The 16,842-nt window shown below is 40.9% G+C and overlaps 1 protein-coding gene across 4 annotated transcripts in view; it reads right to left on the bottom strand.

Moving 5' to 3' along the window:
* Positions 1 to 12,743, bottom strand: part of MPP7 (membrane palmitoylated protein 7) — a 150,486-nt gene extending 137,743 nt beyond the window's left edge. For all 4 annotated transcript variants that reach the window (XM_027889694.1, XM_027889698.1, XM_027889699.1 and 1 more), the window contains exons 1-2: positions 12,695 to 12,743; positions 8,613 to 8,690 (exon numbers count right to left, since the gene is read on the bottom strand). The gene's annotated coding sequence lies outside the window, so the exon portion shown is untranslated. The remainder of the gene's footprint in view (positions 1 to 8,612; positions 8,691 to 12,694) is intronic.
* Positions 12,744 to 16,842: the final 4,099 nt, after the last annotated feature.

Here is a 16,842-nt window from a genome sequence, read left to right as displayed (position 1 = left end):
GCTATTGAAAGGTTCAAACTGCCACTTCTGCCCTCATATCATTAACCACAAAAACTGCAGCAGCCATGAAGGCCTAAGAAAATTGGTTAGACACAAACAGTCCCAGGAGTAACACATTCTATTAAGTTAACTTTAATAGTTCAAAGTGCAGTCGGTCTTTCAGGCATACCAGCCTTTCAACTTGCTTCATATGTAAAGATACACAGAACAAAGTATAGAAGCTGGTCTAAATAGAGACTATTACCTGCCCCTACAAGTCTTTCAGGCTAGGAGTCAGTTTTACACAAACAGGTACAGGCCTGGCTAAGGGGGATTTTTACATCTTCACTATTGCTACATATCTGAAATTGAAGACAAACTGCAAAATGTCTTTGGCCTATAGGCTCCATCTGCTTCTCACACATCCTATTGTTCCCTTCTAAAGGCTCACACTGAAATCCACCGAGTGAATCACAGAAAAGGGGAAAGTACAAGATCATCAGGAGCTGTACATCAAAGGCAAAGCAAACACGACCATTCACTTCTCATTACACACAAGCTCAGGACACTCAAGGAAATACCTGGCAGCACAAAAGAGCAAACTACAGGAAATATTTTTTTTTCTATTCAGTATATGATTAGGTCATAATAGTGAAAATCCATTTATTAAAATAAGCATGCAAAACACACTTTGAGAACAGGTTCTTTGACTGCTATAAAACTAATGGTCCAGACACAGCCTGTCAGTCACAGAAGTTTTGACATCAATTCCTGTTAACAGCTGAACTGCTACACCAAAACAAAGGCTGCTTTACAGATACTTGTTATTCTCTTTTCCTATATATTCTCTCTAGGTCACTTCTGAAGGAAGTATAACAGCTCTTACATTCTCATCAGCAGATCTAAAGTATATAATTTATCCTTAATCAACACAGTTTCATTTTAAATTTAGATTTCAAAGGTACTTCCTTTCCTTGGTTGATTTCTCCTATCACTATTCCTTGCAAAACTATTGTGCTTAAACCCATGGAAAAGTTTTTCAGAACAGGAATAAAACTTGTGTTTGTGCCATACAGTTTATGTAAATTAATCTCAATCTGTATTTTCTCAGCTTTATTTTCTTAAAGAAGTACAGAGTGTGGTAGCTGCAAGACAGCATTACAATCCATTTTCAGCTTGTTTATATCACACCCCAGCGTTTTCTACCATTTTAGTTCATCTGCTTACACTAGAATACCAGTCCTTTTTTAAACCTGTCATCAAAAAAGCATACACTTTTATTCTCTCTGAAAGCCTGCAGATCTGATTTATAGTATATTCCAGACATATGACTGCAAAATTCAGACAAGTTTAAAAAAGGTATGCTGAAAAAAGATACCACCAAAGACTTCCTGTTAGCCCTGCTGAGAATAAGCGGATACATTTTACTTGACCTACCCTACTAATCTCAGCAAGTTGGTCCTTAGCCAAGCTCAAACGACCACCTTCAAATCCTTGTTGCAACTCCACCTCAAGTCTTTGATCATTTTTCATCTGGAAGTAACACATGGATTTCTGTTTCTTGGCCTATGTACATCTTCCTCGTAATTCACCAGCTGACCTCCCTAGTACCACAAAGTGGGAATACTCATCTCAACTTTAGCTGCATTTCTCTCCATCACATACAGAAAGGGATATACTGGATACTCACAAGATAAATTTCAGTTATCTTAACTGTTTATAGACCATTTTGATCATTTTGCCATAGAATTAGACAGCAAAATACAAAACTACAGCCATTTAATAACATACATACCTTCTGACAATTAAATTTTGACAGTCAGCAGTCTGACACAAAAGCAGATAAACTGTAGGATGATATCTACTTGATCTGGTTTTCATTCCTCTAAATATGACAAAATCATAAACAATTGTAAACAAAGCAAAAAACTGCTTGAAATGTAATTCATTTTTGCACAAACTTACCTTAAACTGGAATGAAGTTAGCAAGAATATTTTGTATCACAAAAGGCCCTTACCTTAGCTAAGTACTAAAAAAGACAAATGGAACTCTTCAGAAAAACTCTAAGCACAGCAAAGCATACAAAAGGAAAAGCTGTCTACAAAGAACTAAGTTAAAGCACTCACAAAACACGCAGCTGTTAAGAACTACACCCACCTCAAAACACACTCACTTTGTGTCTTATGCTTCTTCCAAGTTGCACTAACAAACAATTTACAGACTTCCCTGCCAGATATTCTGATGACTCTCCTACACTCACCCCTGGCTGGTTTCCAGCCTGAATGATTTTGCTATGTCACAGCAATGACAGCAAAAGAATCCTGTGTCCCAAGTAGCACAACCATTTTTAAGTATATTATTTTGAAACAATACTTTCTGAAAAACTGTCTTGGAAATACGACTCAGGGGATTCCAATGTACAAAATCTGGATCTCAGGTGTAGCTGTTTATGCTAAGTCTCAGGCTGATAAAGTCACACACAGACTTGCAGTTTTTATTAGCAAGGGCTTTTTTTTCTTTCTTCAGTTATATTTAATTCCAAATTTATAGAACTACTACTACTCTAGGAGCTGGTACAATCCCATGCCAAGTCACAAGCCAAAGACTCCCACGAAAAAAAGTCAGATCAGAAACCCTCTGATGAGACACTAACGACAGAGAAAGAAATCTGCCTCAGCTTGACTGCCAGAACACAGCCTAGTTGAGCCCCATGGAAAAAAGGTCTCAGCGTCACGTAAGGAACTATTACAAGAAGTCCAAGCTGATCTGACAATCCTGTTTGTTCTCTCTTCAGTATTGTCTAACAAAGAAAAGGAAACAGAACAAACTCTTTGCCCCGTGACAGTGCAACTGACTGGGAATCACTGACACCTTTACATCAATTCATGTCAGGGCTGAAGCCACTTTCTTCCTTGGTGACCTAAATAGCTCATCCCTTGACTCCTTCGAAAGAGGCTTTTATTAAAGTTTTTACTCTTTTGTTACAAGATTCCTGTAGGATCCAGTGGATTCGATGAGCTTTTCTTTCAGTTTACTATTTCCAGGTACAGTACCACTACTCTGTTCCCTTCCAAAAGAAGTTCAGGAGGAATTTTTCCTGAAATGTGCTGATTCTATTAAAAGAATGGCAAGCACCTTCCTTTACTTCACCTCATCATTCTTTTCGCTCGTTTCCTCGGCCTGAGAAAGATTTTGCTGCCAAGGGTGGTGGGGAAGACTCATTAATGAGAGAGGTTTGCTGCAACAATTATCTGAAGCTCAAGGTCAAATGGTTCTCTTGGTAACAGCTGCAGATGCATACACCTACCCACACACATTCAGTCTCCTTGCACTGAGGGCTGCCTTGTACTTGAGTACATACTTTATGAAAGAAGTTTCATATATAGTACATTTGCATATGAGGAAAAGTTCATGCATAAAAACATCCAAAGAAGAGAAAAACATACAAAGAAGAGAAAATTTGTAGCTTCCCTTTAATTTCTAGATTTAGTATTCTATTTAGTATTTCTAGTATCTGCAACACTAAACACTACATTTTGGATTACCTTGCCCATTGTAACATAGTAGAAAACACCACAACATTCAGCACAAAGTAACTCGAAGTGAGGCTTTCGGTCAGGCTGTGGCATGTTTTTACGTCTGCGCCAGGGAGGCAGGCTATGTGTGCCTGTCACACACACCCATATCAAATCTCGTATCTCTAGTCAAGCATTCAAGCAAGGAGATAACATCTTGGCATACCACTCAAGAATGAGTTTTCGAGAAGAAAAGGTCCTATTATTACTTACTAATTCAGAACAATATATCATTTAAGGTCTCTAGAAAGCATTCCAAGAACTGTTGGAAAATCTGTTTCTTTCTAAAGGCAGCAAAATACATATAGAGGAAGATACACATCCTCCTGAGTAATTTCCATTATTCAGGAAATTATATAAGGAACAACAGTAGAGAAACATTAACATTTACTAAGGCAGAATCAAACCCAAACCCTGCTTGAAAAAGGAAAAAGATAACAGTATGCCTTTCATTCATGTGTGATGGCCACCACATAGGTCATAAGGCCCATCCTAATTAGAGGGCACAAAGGGAAAGGTTAGCTCTTTGCTCGCTGTCCTCTCAAGTGCACACCTAAATATAAGGGAAATCAGCATCTGAATTTGGGTAGCCAGTGAATGAGAAGCAACCCTGCAAAGACAGGGATGAAGACTTTTGGCCTCTGTAGTGAGGACACAGTCAGTGTAGACTGGGAGCCAGGAGCAACACGTGCTGGAATTCTGCAGACACCACAGCAGCTCCGACCGTCCCTGTGCAAGCACGGGAAAAAGGACACACTCTTATTTTTATTCCACTGATGAGGGACCTTAAGAGCTGCAAACTAGCAACTAAACAAATGTCAACGTCTAAGGTATCACACATAAGATTGCTTTTGGACGACTGAACTAAACTTATTATTTAGAAATTCACAATGTGGGTGAATGTAAGAAATCTCAGTCAAAACATGTAGCTGCTCTGACATACTAGAAACTATTTATGTAAATTCAACAGCCACAAAATGTCCAATTTCTTAACACTTCCCTGTTATTGTGGTCTGTTAGTCTTAGATCATGTTAATGTGCATGTATGTTTTCTTTTCACAAATCTGCAGGTACTCAATTCGTATTATCAAGATGGTGTTTTTTTACTGTCAGAATCATAGAATGGTTTGGGTTGAAAGGAACTTTAAAGATGACCTATTTCCAACCCCACTGCCAGGGGAATGGACACCTCCCACTAGACCAGGTTGTCTAAAGCCTCATCCAACCTGGCCTTGAACACTGCCAGGGATGGGGCATCCCCAACTTCTGTTTTAAACTCCTGAAGTACCACCACCATCCCAACTGACCAGCCTGTGAAAATGCACCACACACCTGCTGGCACTATGTGTCAGTCTAGAGACTTTTACCTGTGATGACAGCAAGTTTGTTTTAATAAGCTGCAGTGTTTTGATAAGTAATGCATGTGTCTGTTGAACTGATACATGCATTTTAAATATTAATGCTATATCAAAGCTAGATGAAAGCTTTAGAGAAGACAGAATAAGTGATTTAATAAGGTGGGACATTTAATTCCCTGATTTAAGTTAGTAGCACTTAAAATGGTGAGCTCAGTCCTTGAATAAAGAAACCGGAATGCCCCATTTTCTTTCAGATTTGCTATCACCCATAGCAAGTCAAAACCACTAGCCAGAACTCATTAAATAGTGTGATAAAGGTGAAAGTCTGGAGAGTAAAATGGAAATTCAACATTAATGAAGAGGCATTTACTCAACAGCCATCATGGATTACATATGTCCACCTACACAACAAAGCTACAGAATTAAACACTGTGTTACAACTGCTGTCTGCCTCTATTCATAAAGAGAGTATTTTCCTACATCTTTCTTCCCTAGGGGATGTTTTAATTCTGAACCGTAAGAAAAATCTTAACGCCACCTTTGGGTTGTTGAGCCAGAAGTGAACCACTGGTATAGAGTTACTGGGTTGAGATTACCCACCTTCATATTACAGATGTTGGTTATCATGTTTCTCTGCACTTTTTTCAGTCAGTTATGGTGATGATAAACCAACCAGTAACGATTTGAACCACACACAACCCACACAACTCTTCTCCAAATTTGAAAAGAAAAACAGCATTTGGCAAAGTTTCTTAAGTTTTCTTGGTATTCAATGACTTATGTGATGTAATTAGGAGATCAGCCAGGTTCTACCGTGAGAAGAGGTTCCTGAGTTTGCAAACCTTTCCTTATAGGTATCATATAAGACTCTTGTGCTGGGTGGAACATGTGGGTCTGTTTCTTTCCAAATTCAAATATTTGTTATATTACTTTTTATATCACATACTAGGAAAAACAAGTTTTACAATTCTGCCATAAAACCTTCTGTACCTAAAATATTTAAACTCTTCCTCCACACCATGTCAGCTAAAGATTCTTCTTTTTAGACAAATTTCTGTGTTGGTTTCTAACACCCTTCTATTTCCATTCCAAGATTTTTTCCTTTTGAAATGAAGGTACTTAACAGTCTTCACGTAACAATGTGAACAAGTTCAATAAAAAGTCCTAATGAGAAGGAATCTTAATTATCTTTATTGCATATATCATGAAATGCATAGTATTCAGTATGTCAATAAATGCCTATGTCATGAAATCAGGCAGTAAAATAATATTTAATAAAGTACATAGTGTTAGAAAACAGTTTCTGCAGCTTCTGGGAAACAAAAACCTTTAGAGCTGGCATAATAAAGTTATCAACTTTTTTCCAGTCGTCAATCTGGTCCTTTGAGTCTCATTGCCTCCAGTAACTGCCCTGTGAATCCTTCCCTTTGTGGCACTCACAGCAGAACTTTGCACACTTAACTGCCCAGGAAGACATTTTCCTCCACTGCAGCAGTCCAGAAATCTGCTACTTCCAGTGACAATTTCTCCTCCAGTCCGGGTGCCAGCATGCCCACCATCCACTAAAAGCAGTATCTTTCAGCAGGAATGAACAGAGGGAAACTTTAATAGCACTACATTGTCTGCATTTGCTAGCAGTAGCCATGGTTCTAAACAAAGGAAAACATCTGTCTTCTCTACACTTGATCCAAAAATGTGTTTGCCGGCTGACCGACTTCTGTCTTGCCTCAGTACTCAGCTGCTGTACATGATTTTTGCTCTTCATTTTAACTACCAAGGTTTCTTGAAGCTGGACAGTCCTCTCTGAGAAGCACCCAGGGTGTCCTGGCAAGACCTGTTCCAGGTCCCACGACCCAGACACATGACTCTCACGGCAGTCAGATGAGGGACCCAAGGCACCCTTCAGCACTTGGCTCAAAGCATGCCATTCACAGTTTTATCCTCTGAGGTTTATTTGCCATTTCGATACCCTTGCTCAGACTGGTCAAGGCAGCTGGAAGGTGCTCCAAGTTACTGTCTATATCACATTTCAAACACTCGACAAGCTTTCGAAGCAGCTCAACCAGGGCACTGTCAGACTTGTAGTGTCCTCTTAATACCAAGACAAAGTTTATAGCACATATAATGTTGATGCTGTTAAAGTCACAGATCTGCATCTTTGGAAAAGTAACCAGTCTTTGAATAAGAAGCCTCCACAGCTCCGTGGTACAGATTGGATGCTCCTTTCCCCACAGGAAATTAAATCCTAGAACTTCAGTAGGCGGGACTGAAGTTACAGGTCAGCTATACCTACGTGTACTGGAGGTAATACCAGACTTAATCAATTAACCTCGGAGATTAGGCAGCAAAAGGCTCCTTTCAGGGTCTCTCGGATCCCCAGACGGCAAGAGAGCAGCAGCAAAGCGAGAATAGGGTGTGCCCCAAGCAAGGCAGCTAACAAAGGGCTGCTGTTTGTCCTGGTGGGAGCAGCAGTAACTGCCTTGGGCTGGTAGCTGGGAAAGCATTAGGGGAGGAGCAAGGGTTTTTAGATATGACATAAAGCAGAGATTTCAAAGCCTCGTTAGGCTTTAGCCTTCATTCACCTTAACAAGAGAGCAAGCTGCTCATTCAGAAGTTGATTTTGATCACTTCTCCAGCCTTGCTAGTTTCAAGATGAAGCAGCTTCAGCGTCCCCCCTTCCACTCATTTCACTCAGAATGCAATCCTAACACAAAAGTTAACTGTGTTCACAGCTTCCCAAATGACCCAGATTACAATGACATAATTAACTGCTCATGAACAGCTATTCACTGAAAACCTCTATCTCAGTATCTGTTAAGCCACTGAAAGCCTTCATTACTGTATCTGTCAAACCTCTATGAAGAAATTCAAGATTTTTTCTTTAGATCAGTTCTGGTTTTGCAGCTCTTCTTAACTGAGATGAAAAAGTAAGGCTTTCCATCAGCTGAACTTGCAAGGTGTTTTCTAAAAACACAAAAAAACCCTCTCCTCTCCATCTGCCACTTGAAGCTTCTGATTTGGACACGTGTAATGTGTGAAATAAATATACTTCACTCTCCTTTGTGTAATTAGCAATGTCAAGTCTGTTTCTTTAAATAGCATTCATGGCATATTGTCTGTGAAACAGCAGCTCTGCATTTCATATCTGAAACTACATTATTCCTCTTGGAACAGCTTCATTTGCTAAAGCCAAGCTCAATCCACCAAACAATACATTATGAATGCAGTAAAGGTTTTTTGTGCTCTTAATATAAATGGATGTGTACATTTCCAAGTTCTGAGCCACAATTAGTAGCTCTGAAGCAGTTTTACTCTACACCTAAACTTGTTACATAATTTATAATGCAACATGTTTTGTAGAAGGCTGTCATCGACCATTAGCTGCACTTGCAATACTTTCCTATTTTTTCAAAACTTCTATCATACATGAAATAACAAGAAAACTTATTCATGACTCAAAAAAGAGGTTTTCTTTACAAGACAGTAAAGAAACACACAATTAGACAACACACAATTCTTAAACCAAATAATGATACAACCTGGTTTCACAGCTTTATTTATTGATACTTAGCGTGATATTAAAATTATTCTTGGTCTTTTAATACTAATCCACACATTGTTCAAGACCATAGAAAACAAGCAACAGCTTAGCCCAGTATCAGAAAACAATGAGCAAGAGTCATCATAAGGTAGTCTTACCTGGATGGACTGTCTTCACTTCAAATAGGGGCTTAAGATACGCATTTTCCAGATTACAAAGCTGAGAATCTATGGAGCCTGAAAGAAAAAAGAAAGGCTAATAATAATATGGCACTAGTTCTAGTCAGTGTTGGAAATACTACATATTTTCACTTTTTTAATTCTAAATGTTAGGAGAATAAGTTTGCAATAGTTAAATTTCTAACAACTGTCACTCTACGAAGCCCTGTAGAAACAAGAAAAACCAAGAGACTTATTTAAGCTGCGGGGAAAGAGGATTTCAAGTTTCATACCTCTTCTGCCCTCAGATCTGTCCCAGATAACTTGGTCTTAAAGTAATAATTAAGCAAAATAATTATTTCAAAATAGGTACCAGTAAGCTTTATCTAACATATAAACATCTTTAAGACTTCAAACATATGATCCCATTTTATATGTGAACAATATGCAAGTTCTAGAACAAAATTTTAGGTGTAAGCCTTCTACCACTGCACTTAACGGGTCCATATTGAAAGCACCTTTTGACTTCACGCTTGTAGTAAAGATGTTCAATTCTTTGCTTCTTGATAGCTAATCACTCTGCTTTTAAAGCCAGCGGTAACATCCAGATCATTACTTGCTGTGCACACCAACATTCAGCAAAGGATTAAATATACTGGAAATCCTTATATATTAGCAGCTCATCTTTTCTCTGGAGGTTGCAACTGGGAGGTAAGGTTGGTTCCAGCCATGATTCATAATGTAGATTGATAAACCATTTTCAGGACAAAACCTGGAGTCCCGAAGGCCAGTCTGCTTAGTGCCACTGCTTTAGATCACATAGAAATCTGTTAGCTTACCAAAGTAGGGGGAAAATCCAAGTGGTGTTCTTTGGTAGCTAAGCATAATGAACACAGATATTCAAGAGCACCAAAGTAAAGTTTTGTGCATATTCAGACATGCCTTATTTTTTCTTTCTGCTGGTTTTCCCCTAAATGCAAGACTGCTAGCTAAAATAAAAAGCATGTCAATGTATCTATTATTTATTGCTGTCTTTGGAAACTCATTTGTCAAAGGCTTTTAATGAATACTTCATGGTAATGCTCAAAAACGGTTCAGTAAGATTTAAAAACGTGGCATCAGATCTGTTCTCAGACCTGCCATACAGCCAACATGACATGGGACAGAGTTAATGATCTGAGCTGTCAAGGGATGTTAGGGATACTGCAGTGTAAAAGTTATTTGAAGTGTATTAAGTAATGTTTGCTCCATGTCTCTCTATTTCTGTAATCCAGGGCAAGGCACTGTGTTAGATAAGTGCAATATCACTTGTGATATAAATGCCTACAATCCACTGAAAGCAGGTATAAATAAATTCAGCTATATTATTATACTTCTAAGACTAAAATTAGCAAGGGACAATTTTACACTGCATCTTCTCCTTAAGGAACAAAACCCAGCAGCAACCAGGATGAAAACTTTTCAGGAGCTGAGGTCAGAAAGAGTATATACACCACAGGTTGGAATTAAACTGCATTAGCACAACTATGTGGGAAGCTTTCATGACTCCTACACATAATTCACGTAGTTCTACATGATGAAGTGTGCTTAACTCACTGCAACAACTTTCCAAAAGACACTATGGAAGACAACTAACAGACACTTTGCTAGCAGCAAGATGGGATTTTTTTTCCTGCTTTTACTTATTATCATACAAGTTCCACAGTAAAGCTTAATGCAGAAGAACCAGTTTAGAGGGAAGATGTGACTGAACAAGTTCTTATAGGTCCCTTCTGCTCCCTTCCATACGCTAGAGATAAATGAAAGGCTCACAGGTGGCCCAGGTGCTTGCAACACAAAAACGGGAGATTCAGTCCAGGAAAGCAGAACTAAGGCTGGAGTTTCAGTGAAGGGCAACATTGCAACATCGTAAGAACAGACGGGAGTTGCAGCAGATTGAACAACAACCTCTTCGTGAGAAGCACAGTGCATCCACAGGGCACTCAGGAAAGGACTGGAAGCTGCCACTTAAAAACGTACTTGTGATCATTTCCTATCAGGAGTTGGGATGTTTAAAAATGTTAACACTGCAAATAAGTTACCCTGCTTTCCCTGCACCTAGTATTGACTTTTAAAATGTACTCTCAAAAACTTACAGGTCTGACACCTGCCCAAATCAAATTCCTAATGGCATGTTACTACACAGAAAACATTGTATTACAAACACAAAAATGCAATATTAACTCAGGTTCAAGGTCCGTCTGACACAGTATCCTGTTACTAATAAGGACTGCTAGTGGATGGCTGAAGAAGAGAACAGGAACAGAGTAAACATAAAACAATCCTTCCTTGATGTACTTTGCCAGTTGACAGCAATTGGCAGCTCTGGGACTTCCTCTGTCTCCTTTTAAGTGTACACATGTAAATATAAACACATCCACAAAAAAGTCCAAAGCTATTTGATGTCTGAAATCATTTAAATCAACTTATCACCATTTACATTACTGCTTTACTCCTTTCCACACAGATGAATAAGCAGGCATAGTTGAAACTCATGATTCTCATTCACTCATTTCCTAGCTCTACAAGATTAAATCCCAAACTCTAAATTAACTGTTGCTTTAAGACAGTTTTTAGAAGCCACATGCAATCACACATCCTGAATACAAAAAAACTTACTCAATTCAAACGGTAACATCTAGCAAAATCCTAATGTTAATTCCAAGTCAGATTATAGATTTGATCATTCACATCAATTAAGAGCAAACAATACTTTCAGTAAGTGAATAACGTAGTTGTAAATTAAGTGAAATATTTCTATAAATATGTCCAAGATGTAAAGATCCCTCCATAAAAGAGACCTGAAGGACAATACCTCCTACCAAAATTCTAATTTTTGTATTTTAAAATTAACATCTACAAAACAAATGCGTCATTAAAATGGGGCTCTTGATCTATGTAAACTTAAAATAAGAACTCTGAACCTCATACAAAAACCTTTACTGTAATAAACAAATTCTGAATTCAGCCACTGAAGACTGCCATGAGGTCTAACAGTGCTGATCAGCACTGTCCAGACTGTTCAGTTTTCCTCAAAAGGAAGAACTGGGGTGCTGGGTGATATGGTTTAGTGGTTTGAGGGTTACTGTGGTAGTGCTGGGTTGATGGTTAGACTTGATCTTAAACGTCTCTTCCAACCTTGAAGATTCCATGGTCACTGAAAGCTACTGCCCCTGCAGTTTATTTACAGTTTATTTAGAGGGAAGGAAAGGCAAAGACATGGTGAGCTGTTTTAAGAAATCAAATCAATGAAAAAGCTCTGGAAATGCAGAAAGGCAGATTGTTATAAATACAGATTGAATAAAACGAAACTAGGAATTCAGAGGTGAAAGCGCACAAGCAGCGTGCAAAGGCGCCTGCTGCTCTTCCCAGCTCTTACATCAAATATCATCATCCACGTTTCCCCACACGCAACACGCCAGATTAATAACACTGTTTACTGCTCCACACAGATTAAATGTAGGCATTAACAGGAGCTGGCTCCACAGGTGAATTAAGTTATTATCAGCCAATTCATAAAAACGCCTCCCGGCCCCGATGCCCCATAAATCGCAGTTGATAGGTCTCCAGAGCCCGGCTGCGCAGCGCGGTGTCCCTTAATGGCTCAGCCACATCCATTACTCGCCAGAGCGAGCTCTGCGCAACGAATCCCGGCAGCCCGGCAGGTTTTAAAAGCCGGGCACGGCCGAGGCACTCGCCGTGATGAGATCCGCCGTGAGCTCCCCCGCCCGCTGCCGCCCGGCCGGGATGGCCCGCGGGGGGGCTCCGGGACCCAGCGCTCCCCGCACGGAGCCGCCCCCGCAGGGAAGCCCCGGGGCGGGGGAGCGGCTCCCGGGGGGCTCCCGTGACGGGGGGCGGGGGCCATCTTGGAACAGGAGCCCCCCCGCAGCGCCGGCACCGAGCGCCCGCAGCCCGGCACCTGCCGCATCCCCTGCCCGCCCGGCGACCCCTCCCACGAGGAGTCCCCCGGTACGGCACGGCGCGGTGCAGCCTCGCCGCGACCCCTGCCAGCCTCTGGACCCCCGCGGAGCTGCGGCTCATACCTGCGGCCGGGCCTCCCGGGTGGGCGCAGCGCGGCTCGGCTCAGCTCGGCTCGGCTCGGTCTACCCACGGCTCCCCTCGCCCCGGCTCCACATCCACATCGCCGCCGCCGCCGCCGCCTGGGCCGGGCCGGGCGCGCCGGGAGCCGCCCCCGGGGCGGGGCCGCAGGAGCCCAACGGCCGCGCGCCCACCGCCCCCCCGCCAGCCAGGGCCGCGCCCCATTGGCCGGCGGCGGGAGGGGCCGCGCAGGGCGGGGCGGTGATTGGCCCGCGGCGGAGGCGGGGCCCGCCCCCCGGGGGCGCGTGACGGCGGGCCGGGTCCGGCCGCGGCGGAGCCCGCGGGGCGCTGGTCGGGCGTGAGGGCGGCGGGGAACGGACAGGCTGAGGGGATCCCGCAGGGTCCGCCGCCGAGCCTGTGCGAGTGTATCAGGGCTTGGCAGGAAAGCCAAAGCAAAGCTCGTCGCACAGTTATCGTTTGCGCCGTCGAGCTTCCTCCTGCTTCTGTTTGTTTATTATGCTAACGTATTTCAGGCTTTTGAGTTGGGAGCACCCTTGCATGTACGCCCTCTGCTCTCTAGAAATTTGTTTAAAATTGTTTGCTGCATATGTGAGCTCGCTTTTTGTTTGTGCCTTTGTAGCAGTGGGTAGCTCAGCGCAGAGGGGAATAGCAGTGACCTGCAGCAGCAGTTTGTCCAAGCCTGGAAAACACCACTGGCAAAGCCAATTAATTCCTTTCTCAACCCCATGCCTTCCGTACAATGCACGTGCCAGCAGTGAACCGTGTTATTTCACTGAGGTCCAAATATCTCGTGGTAATGGGACAACGTTCCTCTAATGTTTATTGAAAATTTCCTTAAAAGGCACAGTGGGAAAACAGTATTTTGGTTCGCTTCTCCTACTGGGTATTGTTTCCTCCTATTTTGTTTCACTCTGAATCCTCAGTGATGATATTACACGTGATCCTCCCCGGGGCTGGGTCCCCGTGCTATGCTGTGCTCCCAGCCCAGGCAGGACCTTCTGGTGCTGCTCCAGTGCCCGGGGGGCACGAATCTATTTAAGAATAGATTCAAGAATGGGTTTGTTTTTCATACATTAAAATACAGCAGGCGTTCTTCCAATCTTTTCCAAGCAAAGTAATACACTGGTATTATAAATATGTGTGTTTGCAACAGCAGTGGTGTCTAACGTCCACAAAACCCAGCATTTAGTGCACTGGACTGTCAACTTGCAGAAGTGCAACCCTGGTCTACTCCATTCTACTCCATGCTTTACTGAGACTAGTTCCTGGTTAATCTCAAAGTGTGTAATTATAGGTGGTTTTGGACAGCCTTAATTATCCTGCACTTATTGGGCCTTTCTGGCATTGTCTTCAAGTAGCATTTCGAGTGAAGTGCTTAACTTCAACTGTAACAAAAATTCATTGAGATACATAAGCAATTCCTTTTAGTTTCTAATAGATGCTGCCTAACTAGTAGCAGACTATTAGTTTCTTACAGTTTCCTCTCATTTTTTGGGCATGTCTTTTATTACTAGACATATAGCTCTGTAGTGTATTGTGTGACTAATCTCATTCAGCTCCCTTTGACATTTGTTCCTGTTCAGTTTAAAATTATATTTTTTTGGCACACTACAAGATTACATGATTTCATTATGTTGTCAATCATTTTTTTGTTTAGACGAGCAAATCATTAACAATTACTTCCTTCTTATCCGTATCTTCAAACACGGGACATGATCTTTCCTTTTGTGATCCATCAGCAGCTGAAGCATTCCTGAAAGGAAACCAGTTGAACATATGTGGTTTGTTCTTGAATAAATTATTCTCAAAGCCAGTTGAGTAATTACAGTGCCTAGAAATGCTAGACACCTCAAATGTAGCTCAGTTTCTGGATGAATATTTTTGTGGGCTTTAACATAATATTTTAAATATTCATCTCACTTTCCATTTAAATAAATATTTCACAAGATGAAACAAATGCCAAGCTAATAATTTCCTTCTTGCTGTGCTGAGTACCACCCAAGCACTTTTTCATATCCTAAGACTTAACCTCATTTGGAAAATTAATTAATTAAAAAAACACAGGTTTGAGTTTTGATAATTTATATGCAAACTTTTAGCTGAGACCGGGTTGGTTTAGGAGAAATTTAAATTCCCCAGGATGAAAGTGCTGACAGACACTAAGCAACAAAACTCCAAAACAAGGCTTCCAGCCAGAAAGATGAATTGTCATTGTACCCATCCATGTATTATCCTTCTTTTCCTATTGTATGTAGGGTTTGGCAAGAATGAGGCGAGCCCTCCATTGGTTTTGGAAAAGGGTGTATTCTTCACAAGCCCAAAGCAAAGAAACTCATGTAAGCCGAACACTCAGTATTAGCAAACAAGATGAAACTAAGGAGAGAACGAAGATCTTTGCCCAGGTCAGTGCTGTTTTCAAACCCAAGGGTTTTTCCAAACCACCTTCAAAGAACATTCTTCAGCACGACTTTGGTTAAGAACGAAGCATCCCAAAGTCATTAAATCAGTCTGAGTCTGAAAGTCTAAGAGCCAGACTAGCAAAAAGTGGCTAAGGAGGCAAATTTAGGCAGGGTAGAGGACTCGCTCCCTTTTCATCACCTGTCAGAGGTTTCTCTGGTAGAAAATGGCAGAAAGAAATAACATACTTTAGATGTTGTTGTGAGTCCCCTAAACACTTTAGATATGGCTGATATGGCTGGGATATTTTCTTTTGTCTTGCTGACATGGTTGGAAATCTGCAAAAGCAGCATCCTACGTCTCTCTCAGGGGGGTGCAGCAGTAAAAAGACGTCTCAGGTGTCTGCAGATCACTGTATGCCCACAGAATCTTCCTAGTTGTCTCTAAAGATGCAGCCCATCACAAGGTGTTGGCATCTCTCTCTTCAGTTGCTAAGTTGTTGTTACAAAGCGGTTAAAAACATATTAAATACGTTCCTAAAATTATTTTTCCATGCAGGCAATTGCTGTATCTGGCACGGAGATATTATATGATCACTAATGGGAAGTGAAACTGAGCCAGTTTCTCTTCAAAATGTGTCCAGTCTTATGGGAGAACTCCTGCTTTAAATATGTTTAGTTGTGTGTGTTTAGAAACTGCTTTGGTGTTCTTCACCTCCTGACACTGACAGGAGTGCTGTGCATAGCTGAGATTCTTGCATAATTTAAAAGAGCCATCTCAGGTATCTTCCACTCTGTTTAGAGCATTCAAGCTGTGTTCTCTAGATTTTGGCATACAGTTTGTATCCCATTACATTTACAGAAAAGTTTACCAGAGTTGCTTATTTAGAAAATTTTCTAGAGAACAGGGTTGGGTTTTTTCCAAACACATCTATTTGAATGGCTCCAAAAATATTTATGGCAGCTGCCTCCAGCCAAGTTTATTTCCTTCATTTTGGTCTGATACAATGTTACTCCCTTTTTCTGTCTCAAATTCCAGTATTGTTGGGGCACGTGAAATAAATGGTCCGAGACATCTTTTTTATTATTATTATTTCTCTTGCATTGTAAATGTTTTCTTGGGTTTTTTGTGTTACTCTTTCATCTTCAGAGTATTCCAGCAGATGAGCTTGTGGCTAGCACAAGGGGCTGGCTGAATGGAACTGGAACCAGCAAAATATCTGTTTCAGTCATTGCAAACTGAGGATACTGGAAAATATAATGTTTCAGCCACTGCGAATCAAGGATACTGGAAAATATGTTAAAATGGATTCATTTATTAAAAGCGTATTTATTTTTGTTCTCACTTTTTCCTATTATAATTGAAAAACCTTCTGAATTTTTTTGTTCAGCAAAACTCTGAAGTATATCTAGGTATAGTAAATGAATTATGCAAATTATTTTATTGAAAGAACATGCACATTCATGTCTACACATTATTTGCCTAGTCTTCCTATCACAGATGCAACCTGTAGTAAAGTCCTAGTTTGTTGAAGGAGAGGAGTGCTCTAGAGAGTCCAGAATTCTGACTGATACAGTAGAAATCTCTCATGTTTGTGTAGGACACATGGAGCTTGAATACATTAATATGAATAAATATTTAAATATGTTGAACGTTGTTTTTTGTTGGTTTAGGGTGTTTAGTTAAGGAATGTTTTCTAGCTACTCTTAAGGTAATTTTAACTTTCTTCTTTCAT

Source organism: Empidonax traillii, unplaced genomic scaffold (assembly GCF_003031625.1).
Source record: "Empidonax traillii isolate 1590-97213 ecotype Southwest subspecies unplaced genomic scaffold, ASM303162v1 scaffold270:size1067046, whole genome shotgun sequence".
NCBI lineage: Eukaryota > Metazoa > Chordata > Aves > Passeriformes > Tyrannidae > Empidonax > Empidonax traillii.
This window is presented reverse-complemented; position numbering and strand designations above follow the sequence as displayed.